Genomic DNA, 15,265 nt, shown 5'->3' with positions numbered 1-15,265 from the left:
GTTCTGCAGAGAAACAAAACCAAAAGGATGTATATAGATAGATAGATAGATAGACAGACAGACAGACAGATAGATAAAGAGTCAGTGAAAGTAAGAGGGGGCGGTAGGGATAGGGAGAGGTGGATTTTAAGGAATTGGCTCATGTGATTGTCAGGGCTGGCAATTCTAAAATCTACAGGGAAGGCTGGCAGGCTGGAAATTCTGGCAAGAGTCAACCTTGCAGTCTTAAGGCTGAAGACAGTGTGGAGGCAGAATTCCTTCCATTTCTGAGGACTTCAGTCTTCTCTTAAGGCTGTCAACTGACTCTATGAGGTCCACCCACATTACAGAGGGTGATCTGTTCTACTCAAAGTCTACTGATTTATATGTCAATCACATCTAAAAACTACCTTCACAGCAACATCTAGACTGATGTTTGATGTACAATGGGGTACCATAGCCTAGCAAAGCTAACACATAAAATTAACCATCACAGGGTAGCAAAAGGGGAGTTTCCTGGTAGTTATGGAACAGGTATATATTTCGATTATGGTGGTGGTTACAAGAATCTGTACATAGGATAAAAATGCATAGAACTACACACATACACACACACACACACACACACACATATGAATACATGGAAAATGGTGAAAACTGAATATGTTTTGTAGTATAGTTAATAGCATTGAACCAATGTCAATTTTGTGGTTTTGATATTGTACTTCTATAATATAAGGTATCAAAATTGGGGGAAGTGGAGTGAAGGGTACATGATACTCTATATACTATTTTTGTAATTTCCTATGAGTCTATAATTATCACCAAATAAAAGGTCTTTAAAAATTTTATGGACACTCAAGTTTGATATTCCAATAATTTTCAGGTACCATGAAGTATTATTTTTCTTTTAATTTTTTCAACAGTTTAAAAATGTAGACATCATTCCTAGCTCATGGACCACACAAATATAGGTAGCAAGCCAAGGCCCAGGGTCATTTTTTGCTGACTGCTAAATTAAATAGTATTGTTTCTTCATGTCAATAATTATATTCTGTTTATGGTAAAAAAAAAAAAAAGTCTTTGAATGCTTTTAAGAAAGACAGAGTGAAATATTTAGGGGTAAAGAGATATAATATCTGTACCTTACTGTCAAACAGCTCTCTCTCTACATATATATTAATATACTTACATATATATATAAAGAAATGATAAGGCAAATGTGGTAAGATATAATATCTGAAGATTCTGGGTTAAGGCTTAAAGAAAATTCTTTCTATGATTCTTGCAACTTTTCTATAAGTCTGAACTTATTTCAAAATAAAAATTATTTACACACTCACATATATATCCAATACTTGCTTAAAAATATGGAAAAAGGGAGTGAGTAGGTATAGATATTGGTGAAACAATGAGCTAGCAATTCTTAAAACTGAGTGATTGGTATATGAGGTTTCATCATATAGCTTTCTTTTTATGGTTATTTGAAATTTTCCAAAATTAAAAGTTTATATATGTATATACACACACATGCACACACAAACCAGAGCTGCAAAAGTTTGAGGAAACATGTACAGTGACACTGACAGCAGGTAATATGATTTGGGTGGAAGGACATATAATTTAATAAGAGAAATTTAAAAATCATATCACCTGCTTTAGTAAATTCATTTTCTATGTAGTAAATTTATTCTGTGAAACCTAATGAGTTCTACACACATTAAAAAAACTTTCAAAATAGCAACTTCAAATGTACCACAGTGCACCAAAATAAGTCAACATTAAAATGATTAATTTTATACTCCAAATTAATAAGATAAATAATAAAAATGTTAATGGTGGTCACCTGTAGGAGGTAGCAACCGTGGTAACAATATTTTCTTCTTTATAGCCTTCCATAGTTTTTTGAATTTCTAAAATATCTATTATTTATCACAAAATAATACATGTAACAATCTTTTTGAGATTTCTCAATTTCTTGGGAGGTCAGATTAGTTTTAAAACTTAATTTTCTGGGCATTCATCAACATGAGCAGAACTTGTCAAAATTGAAGCAACATAGTGCCAACTTTTTATATAGCAACAGAAAGAATAATTTTAATCAATTTTTGTAAATAAAGCATTCAGTTTGATATAAACATGCATATGAGATGCTAGCACCCTTTGCTTTGTGGGGGGAAAAAATTAAGGTGTTAATGAATTGGCTGGGACCATGGTTCTAGAAGTAGAAAAAAACCTTGGTAGCATAGGTCAAAGTTTGAAAAGAATCAAATTTGGATCAGACTGAAATGTAGGGCTCATCCCAGTGGAGTAGGGAGAAGTTAAAAAGCTTCACCTAAAGGGTTTGGTACATGCCTGTCTACATAGAACCAAAAGCAGCACCCACTGTGATACAAGCCAGAGGAGAGGACCCACAGTTAGAGGTTTGCTGCAGTGACAACACTCCAACCCAGGTGAGACAGAAGACAGGCAGCAGGATTTTAGTGACCAGATCACATAGATCAAAAACATGGATTTACCCAAGGATGTAGATTGGCAGGGAGTACAGTTCTCAGGTAGGAGGTCTGGGGTCATTCTATGTCTCCAAAACCAATAGGGAAGAGAAAGTTTAGGTAGTACCATAAGGCTGAAATCAGCTGTCACAATGGCTGGTGATATGGACCCATGATATGCTGTGCTCAGCCATGGAAAAATAATCTACACAAAGTGAAAAAAAAACCAAACCAACCATCCAAAAAGCCTATAATAGGTTTACTGAGGAGTTTCAACTCACTGGAGTATATGATGAAATGAATTTCTCTCCCCAGTGACAAATTTCAGATTTTCAGAGTCAAAAGAAATATTTCAGGCAAACTAAAAACTTTCTGGTTATTTTCAGTCCTAAGACACCCATCCTCCAGCCCTCTTCTAGAGCAGCTCTTCTGCTAGTCTACAGCCTAGAGAGAAAAAGCTCAGCAAGCCACTATTCATCAAGCCAGATGTCAGTTCTTCTTTGTAGACACCCAAAACCTCAACAGGTTTTGCAGCACTACCTTACTTGTCTTGGATAAGAACAGTCTTCCTACTCTTTCATAGGAACAGTAGTGAAACACTTCCCACTATTCATTGAGCACTTCCCATGATGTATAAATCTCCTTTGAGTCTACCTTCCCCCTTCTTGATGTTTACTTTATATAGGTATGTGGGGAGAGGAGGCAAGGAAGAGTGGTGGTTGATACCAGTAGGAAGACAAGGGAGAGATGCCTGACTAACAATTGGTAGCTTAAAAAATAAAAAGTGCTACTTGGTGTCATTTATCTTTAGTTTGGAGTCTCCACTTCAATACTTAAATTCTGGGTCAACAGAAAAAGTCAAACAACATCCTCTACAAAGGGAATTAATATGAATTGGCACTATGCCAGGTGTTTTGTACAGCTTAATCTTTACAATAACACTGAGAGCAGTGTTTAATTACTCTCTTTTTTCAAATAAGAGAACTACATTTTAGAAAAAGTGAATAATTTTCCCAATATTAAGTGGTTTGTGATGGAACAGAATTTATACTCCTGCCTCACTATTTGTGAAGGGTATGTGTGATATTTTCCACTGTGTTGCCAGACAGTACACCAAAAACACTCATTTCAGATATCACCAGGGATAAGATTCTAAAGTGACTGCCTTTGTGAAATATGGATCAGAATCTATTGGAATCTGAGTCTGTAACAGACTACTGTTCTCAGGGATTGTAGCTAAGCTGAGATAGTGGAAACAAAGAATAAAAATCTCTCTATATAACTTTGCTTTCCCCAAAGAAGGTTGTCAATGATTGCCCAATGATGCCACGTCTAGTCTTTATATACTAAACACCCACATTTCCCTTTGGTCTTATTGGTTCACAGATTTCTGACTCAGCAAATATTTACAGCAGCTTTTACATCCTTGTCTCTCAAGCTATAGATTATAGGATTTAGCATTGGGGTCACTACCCCATAAAACATGGAAACAAGTCCTTCTCTAACTTGCAAATTGTCTTGTCCAAGGAAGTCTTCAGACTTCGGTTTGGCATACATAAAGAAGATGGTACCATAAAACATAATTACCACCGTCAAATGCACTGAACAGGTGGAAAAGGCCTTGCATCTTCCTGTGGCTGAGTTCATTCTCGAGATGGTGTATAGGACGAACATATAGGAGAAAATAAATGGCCAGCAGGGGAAGAACCAGGAAAGCCATATTTGACACTGCTGGGTAACAATATTGAGGGATATATCAGCATAAGCTAGCTTGAGAACGGCCAGTATCTCACATAAGAAATGACTGATAATATTATTACCACAGAAAGGCAATCTCATGGCAAGAGATGTTTGCACAATTGAGTTGATTCTGCCAGACAACCATGACACAGAAGCCATCAGTACATACACCACCTTGCTCATGATGACGGGGTATCTCAGAGGGTTACAGATGGCCACATAGTGGTCAAAAGCCATCATGCCAAGGAAGAAACACTCTTCTGACCCCATTGCAAATCCTAAGAACATTTGCACTGCACATCCAGAGAAGGAAATATTCCTTTTCTTTGAGATTAAGCTCACCAAAGTTGAGGGAACAGAGGAGGATGTATAGCAGATATCCAGAAAAGAGAGGTTGTGCAGGAAGAAGTACATGAGAGTGTGAAGACGGGAATCAAAGATGCTTGCTATGATCAGAACACAATTGCCAATTATAATCAGTAGGTACATAACTAGAATTAGAGCAAAGAAAATAATTTCAAGTTCGGGGTAACCAGAGAGTCCCAGAAGAATGAATTCTTTCACAAATGTCTTATTTACTCTATCCATGTCCCAGCTTTCAGGATGTCAAAGGAATACCAACATAAAACATTTTCACTGCCAAATAACAACAAATGTAACAAATTTCTTGGATAGGCATTATTCTAGAGTGAAGTAGAAAGAATGTTTTCTTTGAAGCTCTTTCAGTTATCTTCAAGAATGTCTGCGCCTAGAATACAATGATACTGGGAAATTGAGATTTCAATGCCCTGTGTCTAATGTTTGAAGATCTACCTAGGATCAGACGCAAATTCAGAAGCAACCTTCCCCACTGCTGAAGACACCCTAAGTTGAGTTTTTTAAAAGCCTTAGAATATTTCAGATGACAAACCTGACTTCATTTAGTCAGGCTCAGTGACAGAGTGGTGGGGAAGGCAAAAGACAACTCAACTAGGACTGGAATTTTGATTCAGTGTTTAACAGAAATTTGAAAATTTTAAAGCAAGTTCGATTTTATGCATTTTTGTTTGTCTGCCTGACACCCTGGATCTCCATCCAGTCTGTTAAATTGCGTATTTTTATAGGGCAGACATATTATCATAGTAAACTGAACCACATACACAGCAATTTAACATTTGTTCAAAGGTCTAGTTAGTTGTTGATCTCGTAGTCTTTCCCATTACAAGACCACTGTGTAAACTAACTCTGCAAGTATACACTGGAGAACTTTGAAGAAAAATAGTCTCTCTTCTTTTGTTTTATTCTGTGGCTTCAAAGTTATTCTTCGTAATTTATTTATTTAAGTGAACCTGAGAAAACAGTAATAATGCTTAAATATATATCTGTGTATGTGTGTGTAGCACTTTATACTTTACAAAAAAAAATGAATCTTCTCATTATCTCTATTTTTTTTTCAAATGTGAAAGACAGAATATGGCCAAAGTAATCCAGCCTATAAGTAAACAGTGGAGCTTGAAGCTCAGATCTTTGCCAATGAAGTCTAGAGCTCTTTGGGCTACAACACCAAAAGTTATTATACCATGTTTTCCCACCAAGAACTACCCAGAATTTTTTGCCTTGGTGCATTTATGAAGAATCAATTATTTCAGTCTTTCAAATTCTTCATATGTATATAAACTTCCTGGGTATCTTGTTAAGATGTAGATTTTCTTTTACTAAGTCTGGTGCAGGCCCTGTAACTCTGCATTTCTAATAAACTCCCGAAGTATGCTGAATAACATATCACAGCTGTAATTGCTAATAAAAAATTAGTAACTGCACTGCCTCATGCTGTTCATATTTTAAATCCATATTTAATAATAGTTTTAATTATGGAATGAAAAGGTATAGTGTCATGATATTCAAGGCTTACATTATACTGATAAATTATTTCCACCTCCTAGAAGAACCTGTTAATTTCTTCTTAGTATTTATGCCAGCATTCTGAATTAAGGTCAGGTTCAACAATGTCAGATTCCATAGATGTGAAAGAGTAAATATTTGTTATGCAACAGTTGTAATTGTTCCCCCGTTCCCAAAGCAATTTAAAGTTGGAATGAGAGCTCTGTGGAATGGAAAAACTTTTTATGCATCAGGGACAGTGTCCCACATACACAATTAAGAGTGGTGTTGGGAATATAATGTGACTGAACTAAAGCTCAAAAATGAAATAACATTCTCCCACCCATGCAACTTTTGGAAACAGGGGCAAATGTTCACCAAACTAACTTTATGAAATGTGAGACCTTTTTAGTTTAAAATATATTTACAAAGTGAAGTTAATTCAAAGTAAGTTCTTAATTGAAATGATAATTACCAAAATGAAATGCTAGACTTAAAAATGATCTAGATATTATGAAAGAAATAAAATAGACATTTTCTGTGAATTAATTGCATTGTCATTTAATTTTTTTTACTTATCTTCATTCTTTTAGATAAGCTAATTTCATACAGATATTAATACCAACCTTTTTTGAAAGGAAAAGACAAACAGATAAGAAATAAAATAAATAAATTTATAGGATAAAAGTGAATTCATATGTGCGAGGCCAGAAAGAAGTTTTAAAAGTCCTGAGTGGATAGTTTGGGGCACAAATTCAGATACACAGATAGCACATTGTTGTACTAAAGTGTTTCAGAAAGTCTATTAAGCTACATTATAGATATTAACACTTAGATTCTGACTTTAACTTTCCAACAGATGTTACATTTCACTGTAAAATATTTGGATTCTGGAGGATTGTTTTTAGAAGGCAGGCCCATGCTCAAGTAGGAGACTTGCTGCTGGCGGACTGTGGTGCCAGCTACTGACCCAGAAACAGCCCTGTGCCCTTTTGGACTTGGCTATAGCCTTATTGGTCTTGAACTAACCACCAGCACCATCTGCCAAGGGACCCAGAAGGAATCACACCACTCCAAGCCCCAGGTAACAGGGGTCGCCCACCTTAATCCGGGCTGTGGACCCTTAGGTGACCCGTGACCTGACTCCAGATGCTCTTGGCCAATAGTCCTGGACATCCAGGGACCAGGTAGGAGGCATGCCTATTTGTACCCCACTGCAAGCCCTCCAACTTCCATCTGACTGCAGAACCTTAACCAGGCCTGTAATTCTGTTCCAGTCTCTTGCAGCTTCAGGCTGGGAACTCCCTGCCCACCCAGGAACCTACCTGAAGACATGCTCATCTGAGCTCCTGGAGGTACCTGCCAACCTCAGTCTGACTACAGGTCTTGAAGCAGTCCTGTAACCCAGCTCCAACCCTTCACAGTCATAATCAGAGAGTATTCCTGCTCACCCAGGTACCTGCCAAGGGACACATATGTCTGTGTCTCTGGAGGTAGGCACTTGACATTGATCCAACAGCAGATGTTGAAAGGGCACTTATAAACTGGCTTCCACTTCTCACAGCTATGGTCTGGAAGCAGTCCCCCACCCAGGGACTAGCCCAGTGATCTAATGGGAGACCCCCAAGGACCTACAGAGAACTACATGCATCCATGCACCTTATAATAGGCCAGCTGTCTTCAAACAATGAAGCTAACCCTTGACCTAGCACCAGAAATATTGACAAAGGTCCTGGAGGCAATTACAACCACCCAGAGACATAAAAGTATATGAAATATAACTCTCAGAGCTAAGTTAAATATAAATACTAGCAAAGACTATTGTATACTGTAATGGTGGCATGTAAATCACTTTTAATACTAGTATATAAATTAAAAGACAGAACTAGTAAGAATAAGTAATACCACAGAAATTTGCTAATAGAAACAAGTAAAACCTGACATCAATTACATAAAGTGGGGGAAGGGAGGGTAAAGTGTAAAATTTCTGTATTTGATTGTGGTAAATTAATCTGAACAGACCAACAATGAGTAAGGAGAGTAAAACAATAATCAAAAACCTCCCAACAGTCCGCCTGCTGATGCAGGGGGCGCGGGTTCGTGCCCCGGTCCGGGAGGATCCCGCGTGCCGCGGAGCAGCTGGGCCCATGGGCCATGGCCGCTGGGCCTGCACGTCTGGAGCCTGTGCTCCGTGGCGGGAGGGGCCACAGCAGTGGGAGGCCCATGTACTGCAAAAAAAAAAAAACCTCCCAACATAGAAGACTCTAGACCAGATGGCTTCAGTAGTGAATTCTACCAAAATTTTAAAAAAGAATTAATGCCAGTCCCTCTCAAACTCTTCCGAAAAATTGAAGAAGAGGAAACACTTCCAAGCTCATTTTAAAAGGATAGCATGATCCTGATACCAAAGCCAGATAACGACACTATAAGAAAACTACAGGGGCTTCCCTGGTGGCACAGTGGTTGAGAGTCCGCCTGCCGATGCAGGGGACACGGGTTTGTGCCCCGGTCTGGGGAAGATCCCACATGCAGTGGAGCGGCTAGGCCCGTGAGCCATGGCCAATGAGCCTGCACGTCCAGAGCCTGTGCTCCGCAACAGGAGAAGCCACAACAGTGAGAGGCCCGCGTACCACAAAAAAAAGAAAAAAGAAAACTACAGACCAATACCCCTGATGAATATAGATGCAAAAGTCCTCAACAAAATATTAGCAAACTGAATTCAACAGCACATTAGAAGGCTCATACACCATGATCAAGTGGGATTTATCCCTGGGATGCAAGGATGGTTCAACACACACAAATCAATAAATGTGAAACTCCACATTAACAGAATGAAGGATAAAAACTCCTCTGTCAACTTAACAGATACATCAAAAGCATTTGAAAAATTCAGTACCCTTTCATGATTAAAAAATTTCTCAATTAATGAGGTATAAAAAGAAGGAAACTCAATGTAATAAAGGGATATATGATAAACCCATAGCTAACATTATACTCAACAATGAAAAACTAAAAGCTTTTCCTCTAAGATCAGGAATAAGACAAGGGTGCCCACTCTTGTCACTTGTATTCAACATAGTACCAGAAGTCCTAGCCAGACCAATTAGGCAAGAAAAAGAAATAAAATGCTTCTTCTCCAGGGGAGAGGAAGAAGTTAAATTATCCCTGTTTGCAGATAACATGTTCTTATATATTGAAAACCCTAAAGGCTCCACCAAAAACTGTTATAATTAATATATTAATTCAGCCATGTTTCAGGAAAAATCAATTGAATATCTGTACACTTACAAGGAACTATCAGAAACAGAAATTAAGAGTATAGTCTCATTTATAATAGCATCAAAAACAATAAAATACTTTGGAATAAATTTAACCAAGGAGGTGAAAGATCTGTACCCTGGAAACTATGAGACACTGATGAAAGGAATTGGAAAAATAAATGGGAAAATATCCCATATTCATGGATTGGAATAATTAATATTGTTAAAAATGTCCATTACTACCCACAGCAATCTACAGATTCAATGTAACCTCTATAAAAGTTCCAATGGTTTTCTCACAGGAACAGAAAAATCAATCCAAAATTCATAGAAACCTCAAAGGACCCTGAGTAGCCAAAGCAATCTTGAGAAGGAAGAACAAAGCTGGAGGCATCACATTTCCTGATTTCAAACTATATAACAAAGCTTTAGTAATCAAAACAGTATTGTACTGGCATAAAAACAGACACACAGACAACGAAACAGAATAAGTCCAGAAATAAACCCAACTATATACAGTCAACTAATATTTGACAAGGACAACAAGAATACTGCTTGAGGAAAGGATAGTCTCTTCAATAAATGGTGTTGGGAAAACTGAATATCCACATGCAAATAATAAAACTGAGCCATTATCTTACTCCATACATAAAAAATAACTTGAAATGGATTAGAGACTTATATTTAAGATCTGAAACCATAAAACTCCTAAAGGAAAACTTAGGAAAAATTCTTCTTGACAATGGTCTTTGCAATGAGTTTTTGTATGTGAACCAAAAGCACAAGCAACAAAAGCAAAAAATAAATAAATGGGACTAAATCAAACTAAAAATCTCTTCAGAGCAAAGAAAACTATCAATAAAACGAAAAGGCAACCTATGGAAAGGGAGAAAATACTTTCAAGCCATATATCTGGTAAGGGGTTAATATCTAAAATATATAAGAAATGCATACACTGAATAGCAAAAAAAATTAATTTAAAAAATGGGAAAAGAAACTGAATAGACATTATTCCAAGGAAGATATGCAAGTGGCCAACAAATACATGAAAAGGTGCTCAACATGATTAATTATCAGGGAAATACAAATCAAAACCACAATAGCTCCTCATATCTGTTATAATGCTATTACCAAAAAGACAAGTGATAACAAGTGTTGGAGAGGATGTGGAGAAAAGGGAATCCTTGTACACTGCTAGTAGGAATATAAATTGGTACAGCCGTTAAGGTACATGATACGTATGTTCCTCAAAAAATTAAAATTAGGACTACCTCATGATTTGGCAATCCCACTTCTGGGTATTTACCCAAAGGAAATAAAATCAGTATTTTGAAGAGATATCTGCACTTCCATATTCATTACAGCATTATTCACCATTGGAAAGATATGGAAAACAATCTAAGTGTCTATTGATTGATGAATGGATGAAGAAATATGATATATATGTACATATATATACATATGTATATATAAAAACACATACACAATGGAATATTATGCATCCATATAAAAGAAGGAAATCATGCCATTTATGATAGCATGGATGAATCTGGAGACATTACTCTAAGTGAAATAAATCAGTCACAGAAAGACAAACACTGTATGATTTCACCTACATGTGGAATCTTAAAAAAAAAAAAATAGAACTGATAGGAATCTAAAAAAAAAATAGAACTGTTAAGATCAGGGAGTAGAATGTTGGTTGCCAAAGTTTGGGCAGTGGGGTAAATAGGGAGATGTTGGTCGAAGGGTACAAACTTTCAGGTCTTAAGTGAATAAGTTATGGGGGTCTTTTACAGAATGCTGATTACAGCTAGGAATACTCTATTGTATACTTGAACTTTTCTAAGAGAGTAGATCTTAAGTGTTCTCACCACATATACACAAAAAGTAACTATGTGAGGTGGTGGATGTTTAAATTTGCTTGACTGTGGTAATCATTTCACAGTGTATACATATATTAACTTCATGTTACACACCATAAAAATCATATTGCACAACCTAAATATATATATACATTTTTACTTGTCGATCATATTTCAATAAAGCTGAAAAAAATTTAATAAAGTATTTGGATTACGAGCAATAAAAATTTACTTAAAAAAAGAGCAGTATTTATGCATGTGTACAGACACAAACACACACAACTCTCCACTCACACACACTCACACCACAAACCATACTATGTGTACATTAAATTCAAATGGAAATATGTTATGGTTTTTTAATAAGATCACAGAAGTTTAGAGCTGGAAAACTCTGTACAATACTGTTTAGTAAGAATTCCCTTTCTATGAATGAGTAAACTGAGGTAAAAGTGATGAAATAATATTCCAAAGCCACTGTTAGTATTTAATTAGGAAGAATTAAAAACAGTCTTCCTTATTCATCAGAGGACCCAGATAGTGACAATGACATAATATGAATTTTTACCTATTTTCAGACAGAAGCTAATGGACTAGCAATATGGTCTGAAAATACAGGCCTTACATGACTGGAAGATAAAGCTCTCCTACATGGGGTTGTATGTTATGGGACACTTTATGGACTTGAGGGATAATCAAAGCAGGGCATATCTATGTCTATCACATAGACATAGATATGAATTTTCCTTACGAATTCATAAAAGGACTAGAAATAACAAATGGAAGCCTTTATTCTCTTTTTGGAAGCGGCCTTTTGGGGAACAAGAGATAAGAGGGCATGGAGGCATTCAAGTAGTGCAATAATGTGTGCAAAAACTACGCATCTCATTGATTCCCTCGGGAGCTGGATATGTACCTAACAATTTTTATGCTTGTCAGCAGAAAAGGTTGCTTTTAGTCTCAGTTGCAAGTGGATTACATTGGCCCATTACTCTTCCTTCTGGGTAAATAACAATGAGTCTTGACTAAGAGAGACACACATTTTCTTCTTGTTTGTTCTTGGATTTGCATACCTGGCAAATGATGCAAATACCTCAACCACTACTTGAGGCCTACAGCAAGAGGAATTTGGATGTTGGTCATCTAATTAAGGAAGTCAAAGTGAAATCCAACAAGTTACAGACCATTGGACATCATCTACATCCTCATCCACAAAATGTGGACTAATGAAAACTGAAATGGATAATTTAAACCCTGCTTTTACAAAACTGGAGCGTGATAGAAGGCTAAAAAGATGGTTTTCAAGGCTGAATCAATGTGTGTTAAAACATGATATATGTGGACTTACAGGAAGACCACTATTGGCCATATTGTTGAGATGTGTTGGGGGGAAAATTGTGGGAATGATACAGGCGCTTTATAGAAACTTCTATATTTCTAAAAATTTTCTTTTTCTTTGCCTGATCCTGTTTTAATGGGACGTGGATCAGTTGCTAAACATGATACCATGACAACACATCTAGGTACTACTGCCCACACTGCTAAAATAATACAGATCATTCTTTATTTACCCTTTTAAAAATGGGATTAATAGGTTCTGTTTCTCTCTTACCTGGTTAATGAGGCAAGCCAATATGCTTGTATTTATCCAACCCTGTTCTATACAATACACAAGATAAAGGGGGAAATCATTGACCATACTTAAATTGCTGCTAGCTTTATGGATCAGTCCTCTTGCTGAAGCTAACAGTTCTACCCCAAAGAGGATAATCTGGGTAAAAATTAATGAAAGGTGGAAAGAAGGGAAAGTGATTGCTGATATAAAGTGAGCCTATGGGAAGCTCTTTGGCATGCTATAGCTAACGTATATTTGGAGATTACTACTATCTATATCATAGCATCCTGGAGAAATAAAACATTTTGGGTTCAAAATATGTACTCAAACTCAATAAGCAGTTAATGGCAATATGTTGGGTATATAAACCAACATTGACTGAAATATTCTAAGAGACAGTTCCTCAAAATTGGCCTAGCAGGTACGACTGAAGTTTCAGAACTCTCCTTTTTGGCCTGAAATTCCTTCCTCCTGCAGGACCATAGCCTATACTGTTATAGGAAGCATTAGCCTTACATGAGTGTACACTGAATCCTCGTGTGTTCTGTAAAATGTCCAACCCTGGGTAAGTGCTGCAGTGTTTAATTTTAAAAACTGGGCTCCCTTGAAATTTAGAAAGTCAGGTAGTATACAGCCTGTATTATCTCATGGCAACAATCCACTGGATCGAGAAATAATGTATTTTACATGGCTCATGCGTCCTTTTAGTGGCTTACAGTCATCACCAGCACCGTCCTATTGCTAAACTGGAGACAGCATCATTTATCTTATAGTTTATGCGCTCCAGGAGGTGCATTCCTGTAGACTACCATGTGAACAGTGGAACTTGGATTTTTGCCACTTAGTGTATGTCTACACATTACACATATATATCTATAAATATATACTAGATATATAGATATTTATAGATAGACAGATAAACTGATGTAATTATGCCTAGGATTTGTTTCAAAATGATCTGGATGAGGGCTTCCCTCGTGGCGCAGGGGTTGAGAGTCCGCCTGCCGAGGCAGGGGACACGGGTTCATGCCCCGGTCCGGGAGGATCCTACGTGCCGCGGAGCGGCTAGGCCCGTGAGCCATGGCCGCTGAGCCTGCGCGTCCGGGGCCTGTGCTCCGCAACGGGAGAGGCCATGGCAGTGAGAGGCCCGCGTACAGCAAAAAAATAAAAAAAATAAAAAATAAAAACCCTTTAACCTCAAGGGTTCATAGCATATTAAGTGATAAATCAAAATACAAACATGTTGAATGTATGACTCCTAGTTACTAGAAGAAATATTTTAAATGGTAGCTTTAGGAGATGACCATAGTGATAATTTTTTAATACTTTTTGATATTTTAATTAAAAATTTATTTATTAATAAGAAAATAATACACCTAATAATCTATTGGAGATTTCCTGATTTTTTCAGGGAAAGACATTTATTATCACATCTGTCAATTTTCTGATCATTGATTAACATGATTACGCTTGTTTATATCAAAGCCCTATAGCATCCACTTTTATATACCTATGGAATATTGTAGCAGGTGAAGAGTTCAACTTGATATAAGCCTGCATATTAGATGTTGACACTCTTGGTATTTTTTGCGGGAAAAAATTAAAAATTAAGGTGCTAAGGAGTTGGTTAAAACAATATAAATAATATTTTTATATGCCTAAAACATTGTCATAGAACAAAAGTTAAAGAGAACTAAGTATGCATCAGATACAAATGCAGGACCTCTACTGAGAGGGTAGAGGAGAAGCACTAGAAGTTCAAAAGCTGTCAGCCACAGGATCGGGTACATGCCTTTCTGAACCAAAAGCAACACCAATGTGATCCAACCCAGAGGAGAGAACAGCATCTGGAGGGTTTTTGCAGTGACAGCACTCATTCTGGTGGGACAGTGGCAGAAGAGCAGAATTTAATGACCAGATCATCTAGGCAGAAACCTGGGTCAACCTGAAGGAAGTAGACTGGCAAAGAATGAAGCCTCTGAGTAGGAGATATGGGGTCGTGTGACTCTAAAACAAGTAGGAAAAAGGAAGACTGGGTAGGAAAATGAAGTCAAAACCCAGCTATCATAATGAGCTAGGAGACCATGGGGAAGCTGGATGGTGTGGCCCAAAGACACCCTATGCTAGGCACTGGCCTTCTAGACGAGGACTCTACAGAAAAAGAAAAAAAAAATAGATTTACTAAGGAGTTTCAACTCATTAGAGAATGACAAGAACAGATTTAATTTCCCCAGTCATGGATTTTATCACTCCTTCTGAGCCTGTAAGAACATCTCAAGCAGATTTGAAATGTTTTTGTTTATTTTTCGGTTTAGAATACCCACCTTCCTTCCTCCTCTACACTAGCTCCTCTTCTGGTCTGCAGCCTCAAGAGCTCAGCAGGCCTCCACTCATCAAGCCACTCAAGCCAGAAGCCAGACTCTCTTTCTTTGCAAGCACCCGAAACCTTAAGAG

General features: G+C 37.2%; 1 long non-coding RNA gene and 2 pseudogenes across 1 annotated transcript in view; all 3 read right to left on the bottom strand.

Annotated features, from left to right (window-relative positions):
* LOC137227613 (uncharacterized) overlaps positions 1-15,265 on the bottom strand; it is a 435,344-nt gene that overhangs the window by 350,415 nt on the left and 69,664 nt on the right. The gene's annotated exons all lie outside the window — the stretch shown is intronic.
* LOC137227611 (olfactory receptor 13C3-like) overlaps positions 1-15,265 on the bottom strand; it is a 31,123-nt pseudogene that overhangs the window by 14,143 nt on the left and 1,715 nt on the right.
* Positions 3,844-4,890, bottom strand: LOC137227006 (olfactory receptor 13C4-like; annotated as a pseudogene).

This window comes from Pseudorca crassidens, chromosome 7 (assembly GCF_039906515.1).
Source record: "Pseudorca crassidens isolate mPseCra1 chromosome 7, mPseCra1.hap1, whole genome shotgun sequence".
In the NCBI taxonomy this organism is placed as follows: Eukaryota; Metazoa; Chordata; class Mammalia; order Artiodactyla; family Delphinidae; genus Pseudorca; species Pseudorca crassidens.
Note: the sequence above shows the minus strand (reverse complement) of the source record. Positions and strands in the feature narration are given on the sequence as shown.